The sequence below is a fragment of the Calypte anna genome, chromosome 7 (genome assembly GCF_003957555.1).
Source record: "Calypte anna isolate BGI_N300 chromosome 7, bCalAnn1_v1.p, whole genome shotgun sequence".
Lineage (NCBI taxonomy): Eukaryota > Metazoa > Chordata > Aves > Apodiformes > Trochilidae > Calypte > Calypte anna.
Window position 1 is genome coordinate 3,866,534 of NC_044253.1, and position 9,674 is coordinate 3,876,207.

The following is a 9,674-nucleotide window of genomic DNA, read 5'->3' on the forward strand; positions in this document are numbered from 1 at the left end:
GGAATTCACTGGGTTTTAACCATGTGGCCAAGTCTTACAAAATCCTAACCTGCTGACTCCATAAATGAATAAACACTCAAAACCAGCAAGCAAATTCTAGGCTGAACTGAGCACAAGTAAAATCTGATGCTTGGTAGTTGTTCCCTACTCATTACAGGCCCCACTTAAAGCAATTATTTAATAGAAGCCTGGGGGGTACCACAAGCAGAATAGACGTGGATGTCCACTTTTAAAGTGTATGATTTCCTCTAATTCTGGTGAAGGTGTTGGTCCTAGAACTTTGAGTTGAAAGACAGAAGAACCATGGGGCAGTAAGTGTCCCCAGATAGAGTGTGGGGAAGTGGTGTCCTGAGAAGTGGTGGCTTGGACACAATTGAAGGGAAGAACTGAAGAAACTTTTCCTTGGTATCAGTAAAAGCTTTTCTTTTGTTTTAGTAATTTTTCTTTAAGTTCTTAACTGCTGACCTGCCTTTCTCCTTTTTTTGACCAATTTCAGTAGAAACCTCAAAGAACCCTAACGAGAGTACTGCTTCCCATCATCATTTCAGCATTCAGAGTTGTAGAAGCAAAGCACTGGCCAAATAGTTACAATCAAGCTCTTTATTTCCAAGGTTTATAGTAAATTTTTTTAAAAAAATTAATCAATATTTTAAAAAAATAATATATTTAGTGCAGAAATGTTCAAGATGACCAAAGCCTCAAGAGCTCAAGCTCTTCACATGTCTGTGGCTGCTTATGGAGTCCACATCCTTCCTTGGTTCCTGTTGCAGATGTGTCACCATGCTGGTAATTACCAGCTCATTGCCTGAAAGGCTAACAGCATGGTTTGATTCTGTTTTCTCCTTTTTTCCAACAAAGACATGCATATTCCTCTTCTTGGTTTAGACTCTCTAAGATCATGGGTAGCTTCATGATAGGCCAATGTGTGTTCTTCAGAAGTTTCACAGCACAGGCTCCCTGAGGAGCCCCTGTGATGTGCTCAGATGGTTTTCTGGTACCTGGATGCTGAAAGGCAAATCTTAAATCAGCATCAGTGTCACTGTTATATATACCAGAAAATGGTAGTCCAAGCTTTGTTTATTTCTTTTTTCCCCTTATAATGATACTCCTACTAGTAGTAATAACATTTTTAGGGCAGAGTGCTGCTGCTGTTCTAGAGCTGGAGAGAGACTTTCTGTGCTTGGACAATGCGACGCTGCCCCACTGGTGAAATTGGGATTAAAACTCAGAGCTTCCTCTAAACCACAGTGTCTGGCTGAGATACAAATGCAGATGCATTTAAACTTCAGTTGAAGTGCAAAAAAAGCACACATAAATCTGGTGTAGTAACACATTTTCAAATGGAGGTCAGAGTCTCTGCGTTACTCCACGGTCCTCAGGGACAGAGGCAGATGACTGGACCATCCAGTTGGAATCTGGGTTTTGTTTTCTGAGTGGATGTTGTGCTAATGACAAAATGTGGTTTAGATTTTTGTGTGTGTACAGCTATTCTTTTAAAATAAATTTCTCTAGCTTTTTCCCAGCTAAAGCTTTCTTCAGTGAAACCTTCAAGTGAAAGTTGTCCCTGTTGCTCGTTTCTTTCTGGGGGTACCTGAGAAAGTGTTAAATAATTAAGGTGAAATACGTGTTTTCCTGAGAAACACACAGAAGTTTGCGTTTGCACAGTCGAGTGAGTTATCAAAACCAGATGTCAGCAAGTGGAACATTTTACATAAATTTATGAAAATCATTATTTACCTGTAAGTTATAAGAAGGGCTTAGTTGCACTAGTTTGTTGCCAACATGTACTGCCAATAATCTGCCAAAAAGCAGCTTGCTGGCAAAATCCCTGAAATGGTTTGCTTATGCTTGCACAGAACATTGCAACCCCGAGTCAAATGAAAACCTCCTATAAACGAACTCTTTGATGGTGGAGTCACTGGAATATGTTATTGATATATGGGATACACTTTATATGGATTATGTATACTGGGCAAGAAATAGGGATATCTATTAAGGGAAACTCGATACGTAATCGGTTGGGACAGTTATTGTTTTTGGTATTTGCTGAAAGTAAGATCAGACAGTGACTGCTCAGTTTTAAAACCCAGGCTATCCCCATGCAGCCCAAAGCACTGCTGTGCTATTTGTTCAATTAATACAGGAAGGCCATTGAGAATGTAAAATACCTGACATCTATACAGAGTCATTTGAAAGGCAACTTTTCTTCTAGGAACAATTTATACATTACATAAACTTAGATTTTTCATCCAAGTATCATTTCGAGAATAGCAAGCTGAAATATTGGAGGCCATAGGGAAACATAATATTACGATAATGTTCTTTGGTGCGGTTTGGAAGGTTTTAGGAAACATTTGGAAGTATTTTTCTCATAAAGTCACTTAACTATTGAAGTGTTATGATAGCACTCCCTTCTGCATTGCGTATGTTACAAACCAGCCTGTTTAAAGGGGACATCCATCCTATATATCCTGATTAGAAGTATTTCCACTGAACAGGAAATTATATGTTACAGGATCCTGGTAGTAGTTTTAATTAAAAAAAAAAAATAAGGAAAAAAGAAAATAAAAGACAAGATGATTTAAGGTGTGATGCCAGTTTGCAAACATCCACTTTCATTTCTATTTAGCAAAAAAAAAAAAAAAAAAAACTGGATTGTTTGGAGCTATATATGAAATTTGCATTTTCTAAATAAGGACTTGAGAGTGGAGCTGTTTTAAGTAAGCACTAATAATCATGACCAATCCTTTAGGATCCCAAAGAACCTTAAAAACCTTGCAATTCTCAGAAGCCTAACGTTTTTCCCCACAGTGTAATTTGTTCTTTTGAACTGCTGCGGAAGCGGAACTTAAGTCAACAATTTCTAAATTTCTGGCAGTTGTTATCAACATGACTCTTAGTGCTCCAAAAGTGTGTCTGTTACCTTGGTGGTAGCAGATTTACAGAGCCATGATGTTTAATTATAAAGCAAATTACTTTTTTTTTTTTTTTATGAACTATCAATTAATCCCTGTTTTCATATCTTGCACAAAATAATGGACAAGTTATTTTCCTCTGCACTATAAAATATGTATTGTGGTTCATTTCCATCTTTCTGAGGAGTTTTTAAATTATCACCATTTCATTTGTTGAGAATTATGTTCTTAGAAATTATAACTGCATAGTTTCTTATATTTAATGTTAAAGGATTTCAGGGAATTGAAGGTGTAAACTTAGAAATAAAATGTGTAGGGTCAAACTTTGTCTTGCTTGAAGTGAAAGAGAGCTTTGCCTTTTACTTCAGAGGGTCGAGAGTCTCCCTTCTGGTCTTAAAATGCAGAGTAATCACTATCTGATTTTTTTTTTCTGACCTAAAGCACTTAAGATACTGTTGAAGTCATTTGTCAGAAGTGAATATGTTACAAAATCGAATAATCCCACAAGTACTGGATTAGGCTACACATTCTTTTGGCTGAAATGATGGCAAACAAGAGCAGCAGCAGGGAGGACTCAAAGGCAGGAAAGCTCTGACTTTCTAGGATGTATTTGTTTTGGAGTAGTTTTACCTGCTTTTGTTCTGGTTTGCATAGTTTCACTGCAGGCTTATGTTGTGGAAGGTGTTACCTTTCCATGTATTGGGGGAATAAGAGTTAAAGAACACCTCACTTAAGTCCCTGGTTATCTTGGTTGTAGGTTTCCCAGGGCATCTTCAGCAGAAGAATGTTAAAAATTCAACTGTAAATTGAGGGGAAAATCAGAGATTGGTTTAATCATCCTCCTTATATTGAGGTACAGAGGCCGCATCTTGGAGATTAAGCTATTGTGTTGTAGGACCAGAGTGAAACTGGACTGGAAAAATAGTAAATTCTAAGTAAAGGTGGGAATTTTAGTCTTACCACATATGGATGCTAGATAATTGAGGGATTTTACTCAGAAATTATCCAGAAATAGGTGGAAGTTACAGTTTGAGGAACCTGGCAATTACCCTGTTTCACTTCTGCTCTCTTTTCTCTCATGTTTTTGTTCATTTGTTGTCCCTCCTGCAAGGTGCTAGCAGCAAGGTTTTTCACACCCTTGGTGTCCAAGTGGGAAATGTTCATCCTTACCCTCTGTGATACTCACAACTTGACTGGGCCAGGCCCTGAGCAACCTGGTCCAACTGGGTGGGATTTGTGCAGAAGGTTGGACCAGAGACCTTCAAACCTCAGGTGATTCCCTGAGTCTCTCTTGTATTTCTCCTGTGTCATGGAGGAGAGGTGAGAGTTGGTAGGATGATCCCATCTCAAATAATATTTCCTACTTCTGTATCTTGCCGTTTCCCAACAAGTCTAAACCCTATTTATTCTACTCAGGAAAAAAATATTTATCATAGTGTGGGAAGACAAGCTCAGCCACAGACCTTGTTTTTTGGTTTTTTCTCTCATGCCCTTCCCAGTGCTTAATCTTGGCTCTGTTCAGTTTTCTTTCTGTTCTCTCTCTTTGCTCCTAATCCTTGTCCATGCTTATAAGCCCCTAATATTTATATGGCATTATCTGTGTCAGAGATTACTGCTGACAAGTAATCTCTTCCCTCTTCTGAATGAAGAATTACAACCATTGCTAAAGATCAGAAAGTATGTGAACAACTTCAATAAACCCTAATAGCGAATTCCCTAAATACTGAACATCTTTTCCTGAGCTTTTTGGGTTTGCACAAAGACACAAAGAACAGCTTTGGGACACCTTGACCACACTTAGCTTCTTTATTTATTTATTTATTTGTTTTCTGTACTACAAAATGTGAAAAAAATCAAGAAAAAATACCACTGAGCTGCAATTGCTCTTCTAGTTTTGACATTTTTTGCAGTATTTTAAAAAAATAGGTAAATGCATCAGTTTTAGTGCTATTGGGGGATTCATAAAATTAAATATAAATATATAAACATATGAATTTATATATATAAATATAACTCCTAAATGTATACTAATGGAGGCGCAGTCTGTTACAGTTTGGCCTCCAAAGAACTGCTTTCATGACCCTTTTTAATTTTTTTTTCTTCTCTTTAGAGCAGACAAAATTCTGACATTTCAAAAAGTTCCATAGAGCTTTGATATTTTTATAATATTTGGCCAGTAATTTCTGTGCATGGTTGTATAGTTTTGCATGTATTCATCGTAACTGTGGGAGCAAATGCAGCAAGGGGACAGGATAAAGGCAAAGAAGCAGAAAGAAAGTGGACAAGTGGAATTTTGCCATTACTGCAATTTCTACAGATGCCTGCCCATCAAAACCTTTACAGTCCCAATGGACTTCAGGTATTAGAATCACAAGAGCTCTTCACAAACTGCTGTAGTGGTTTTGGTCAGAGAAATTCCAGTAAAATATTCCAGTTAGCAAGGAAATGTTTGTGACCACGTTTAAAAAAAGACAAAGTTAATTCTCAGACAAAGAATTTGTTAAATTTTAAGTTGTGCTGTCACGTTACATCAGTGACAAAAGGACACACAGCAGCTCTAAAATGTGTGTGCTCCAGCTCCAAGACCTGGGAAAGGTTTCTAATATATCTGATTGTGACTATTCCCTTTTCTTATTTTTAAGCTTGTTAATAGCACTGTAATAACAACAACAACAAATCTATTGCACTTTCAGAACTGTCTTCAACTTTCATAGAATCATAGAATTGGCTGGGTTGGAAGGGACCTCAGAGATCATCGAGTCCAACCCTTGAACCACTGTTGTGGTTGCTAGACTATGGCACTGAGTGCCACAACCAGTCTCTTTTTAAATATCTCCAGGGAAGGAGAATCCACTACTTCCTTGGGCAGCCCATTCCAATGCTTGATCACTCTCTCCGTAAAGAAATTCTTTCTAATATCTAACCTAAACTTCCCTAAACTTTGCTTCTATGTGTATCTATGGTTGCAGAAAGTTTAGTTTTTATAAATTTAATTATTTTTTTTTTTAGCTTATAGCCACTGTTGAATTGTCTTTGCTTGTGGAGAACTATTCAAACCAGAACACAACTCTCAGACCTTGCCCATATAATTTGACCTATCCTAAACCAGCTTTGCAGTTAACTTTTCTAATGTGGTTCCTGTTCATTGAACGACAGCATCATGGCCCTTCCATCCTTTTTTTTGTTGTTGTTTTTAATAAAATGGTACACGAAGTGACTCAGTGCCACAGAAAGAAACCGAATCCCATAAGTAATTTGTCATTAGGGTAAATGAAGTGGTGTGGATAAATACATAGGATGTAATGTGACAACATGCTACAAAGGAAGTGGGGAAAACAGACATGTCTGCTTCAAGGAGAAATACATGGATTTCCCCAGGGTGGGGTTCATGGCATAAATGAAAAGCAGATCTCTAATATATAGATTGGGGAGTTAAAAAAAATCTGATATTCAAAGTCACAAATATTTAAACTGTTATTCTGAATTTAAGTATATGGAACTTTTAATATATATATGAACTTAGTTTAATTTTTAACCCATCTATAACTAAATATCAATAGATAGTATGCAAAAAGGGAAAGTTGTCAAGGCTTACTCTTTTAAAATTCTTCATAAAATTTAAAAATTGACTGTTAAATGTGTCAGGGGTCCTTAGAAATCTGAAGAAATACAAGAAAAATAATTTTTTAAGTTTTAAAAAAGTTGTGATACTATATTTAGGTATCTAAGTTTCTCAGTGTTCTGAACTTTCAGTTTTTAAATATATATGAGCTATGCTTAAAAGTAAAACATTTTCCATGTTTTTTTTAAATATTAGGGGCAGTACCTTGTGGAATCTGTTTCAAGTGTTAATGTTTTTATGCTTTGGTGATAGTTTTTTCTGGAAAGTTTCATGTATACAGGATTTCACTGCCACAAGTTAATAATAACAGCAGAAACCTTCTCCTCTGTAAACAGCAGAATGCTGGGGCACCTCTCTTTTCTTCCTGGTGTGCCTTGTAACTCAAGTTGTGAGAAATGGTGCATTGTTGTCAAGAATGAAACCCAAAGTATCTGCTAATGTAGCTTTCTAGCTTGATTGTTTTAGAGTGATGGAATGGTTTGGTTTGGAAAGGGACTTTCAACATCATCTTATCCAACCCACCTGCAATGGGCAGGGACAACTTCCAATAGGTCAGATTGCCCAAGCCCCATCTAACCTGACCTGGAATGTCTGCAGGGATGAGGCACCTTCCCATCTCTCTGGGCAGCCTGTTCCAGTGTCTCAGCACCTTCATCATAAAAAATATCTTCCTGATATGTGTGCTGTGCCCCAGCTCTGCTATTCTATACCCAGCCTCTGAGGTTGAAACTGATGGTCTTTTTTGGAGTAGATACTGGCTCCAAATAAAACACTGAAGTGATGGTTCCTTGTCCAGGTTATGGACTTCTGGATGGTGATGCAGAAGTCCTGCAAGCTTTTGGTATTTATAAATCACAAAGATCTGAGCAGGTGCTGGATGGAGAGATGACTGTCTGAAAGGTGTCAGAAAAGAGCTGCTGTGAGTTGGATGAGGAGAAAAACAATAATTGGAGCAAAAATGTTCTGGAGAAAATGTAAGGACAAAAAATAGGCTAACTAGACCTTGTCTTTCTCCGGCGTGCGTTTGGGAAATGCATGTGAACAGGTTTAGAAGAGTTTGTGTTGTTATTAGTTTATTTTCAGGTCATTTATTTAAGTGTCATAAAGAACATTAGCTAGTGGTTAGGGACTCCCAATATCCATTATATCATTCCCAATCATGTGGACAAGTTTATACTGCACATGATTTACAATGGCCTTCCCGCCGTTAAAATTGCTGTATTCAGGTACAACATTTTATACAAGGTTGGATTTAGTGAAATCCAAGTGGCTGAGCACAGAGATGTCTTCCAATCAAAGTTTTAAAAATTAATGCTTTTCCACCAGCTCCATGGGTTGCAGAAAGAGCTGTTTATGGCTCTCTGCCTACATCCTCTATCATGTCTCCACTGTTGTTAGTAAAATATACAGAACTACTTTATGCCAAAACAATGGAAGTTAATGCAGATAACTTGTTCCAAAGTTAACCATCAAATAAATCTTTTTTTTTTCTTTTTTTCCCCCAAACTGTTAAGTGAAATGGTGTTCTAAAACTTTTAAAAATTGTCAAGATGATGAATACTGTGTGTGTAATAGAAGTAAATACCAAGGAATTGATTGCACACACATGTCTTAAATAAAGGATATTAAATAGTTTATTCCAGAGAGAGATCGGTGAAGTTTTATCTCATATTATTAGAAATTCTGCAATGATGGATCAGATTTATAAGGGCTGTAATCTAAGAAGAAAACCTCTTCAGAAGTAGAAATGATGCATTGTGTGGATGATTGGCCAGGAGATTAAAGACAGGCAGGGGGATACAGGCTGCCCAGGTAGCCTGACCTCTCACACGTCAAGCAATTCTTCTTAACAGCAAGGATTTTTCAAAATCTGTTAGTTAAATTTGGTTTGGTAAATGGGTCCTCTCAGTCCTATTTTTTCCTTCAGCTTTTCTTGTGTGTAAAGATATCAAAGTATATCCTCGTGGTGATGGGTCCAAACTTCAGAGGAGCCACCACCAGCCAGATTTAGGTCTATAATTCACCTTAGACTGTCAAAAGACTGACTTCAGTGTGAGAAGCATATAGATATATATGGAGTTTGGCCACACAGAATATATACTCTTATGCTCTGAGAATCTGAGGGTGGCTGCATCACTGAGACAGGAGTGATTTAACCCAGGCTCATCTTGTTTGTAACATAGGCAATGGATTTGGATATGGCTGTTGAATGTGATTGGACTTTTTGTGGTTGTACCTACAGAGCAGCTGCAACAAGTGATGGTGAGCAAGTGGGAAAAATGTTGATCTCATTGGTGATTTGGTCAGTGGCTTGGATATGGAGGTATACATGAAAATAATATGCCAAGGGAAGGTGAGCCAAATCAAAGTATGTTCATCACATGAAGTAGTTATGCAGTGGTTGACTTAGGAAAGAAGATTTAGGGGGTTGAAAAAAAATCCTTAAAGCAATTAATCAAGAGTACAACTGTGGTAAAGCTCACACTGTGTGCGTGTCTGTGTTTTGGTAGTGATTTTGAAGAAGAAGGGTCTTTTTCCATTTAAGGTGCTCTGTTGCAGGGTAAAGTGGAGGATTCTGGTGTTGAGGAATATTTTGTTTTGACAAAGAGGGAAAGGAGAGGTTTGTTCACATCCCAGAACCAAGCTGTGATGGAGTAAAACTCTGAAGAATTGTGGAGGAGGTTGATAAGTAAAGCAAGTGTTGGCTTTAGTAAACACTTCACTAACTAGGCTGTAGGGTGTAAACATGTGTAAATTAAAAGGAAATGGAAAAATTAAATGTCTCTCTACTTATCTGGGAGAACCATAATAATTTTGAAAAGCATGTAAGTAAATAATATTTGGGTAAATTAACTGGAGGTACAGTCAGGTGTTTAGAGTGAGGGCCCCATGGTGGCTGTGCATGGAGGGTACTCTTTGTGTAGCTTTCCAAAGAGTCATATTTGAATGAAGGAGGTTTGCTTGAGTGTTTCCTGGGCAAGGGCCACAATTCATTACTACTTGAAATCAAATAGTAAAACTAGAGCTGCATAAAATGTTACATTTCATATATTAAACAAACGAATCTCGGTGGCCTCAATATAATTGTGTAAATAGATCCTATTATAGCTGGGCAGGGTTTCTGCAGCATGGACAAA

The 9,674-nt window shown here is 37.5% G+C and overlaps 1 protein-coding gene across 1 annotated transcript in view; it reads left to right on the forward strand.

The window, feature by feature from the left end:
- Positions 1-9,674, forward strand: part of GTDC1 (glycosyltransferase like domain containing 1) — a 181,702-nt gene that overhangs the window by 136,189 nt on the left and 35,839 nt on the right. The gene's annotated exons all lie outside the window — the stretch shown is intronic.